Here is a 637-nt window from a genome sequence, read left to right on the forward strand (position 1 = left end):
GGCCCCCCCCCCAAAAAAAAAGAAAAAGACTTGTCCCCCCAAATAGGCCTGGGTATCGGTCAAAACGGTCCGGTTTCGGCTTTTATCGGTTATTAACCGATAATTTTTGGTTAAACGATTTATTAACTGATACCGAACCAATAAGAATTTTAACCGAAATTATCGGTTATAACGGTACACGGTTAAACGGTTCGGTTAAACCGGTTAACCAATTTAACCGTGGACTTTATATTGATTTATTTTGTTGGGCCAAAAATGAGTTTTTTTTTTTTTTTTTTTTTTTACTTTTGAGAGCCCAAATACTTTTTGTTTGGCTAAAATAACTTATTAAAAATGAGTTATTTTAGAGCCCAAATATTTGTTTTTTGAGATAAAAATTGAAGCTTTTTTATATTGATCCACTCCAACTTTTTTTATATTATAAAATACTTTTTTCCAAAGCAAATGGACTAATTAACATAATGAATGCTAATTAGATTAACAAAACTACGTCGTTTTGGCATCCTTATTTAACGGTTTATATCGGTTAAACGGTTAACCGATATGAAATTTCTAACCGAACCGATAAGCATACCGGTATAAAAAATTTAACCGATAAGGATATCGGTATATCGGTTATAGTTAATATCGGTTCGGT

This window comes from Corylus avellana, chromosome ca3 (genome assembly GCF_901000735.1).
Source record: "Corylus avellana chromosome ca3, CavTom2PMs-1.0".
Classification (NCBI taxonomy): Eukaryota; Viridiplantae; Streptophyta; class Magnoliopsida; order Fagales; family Betulaceae; genus Corylus; species Corylus avellana.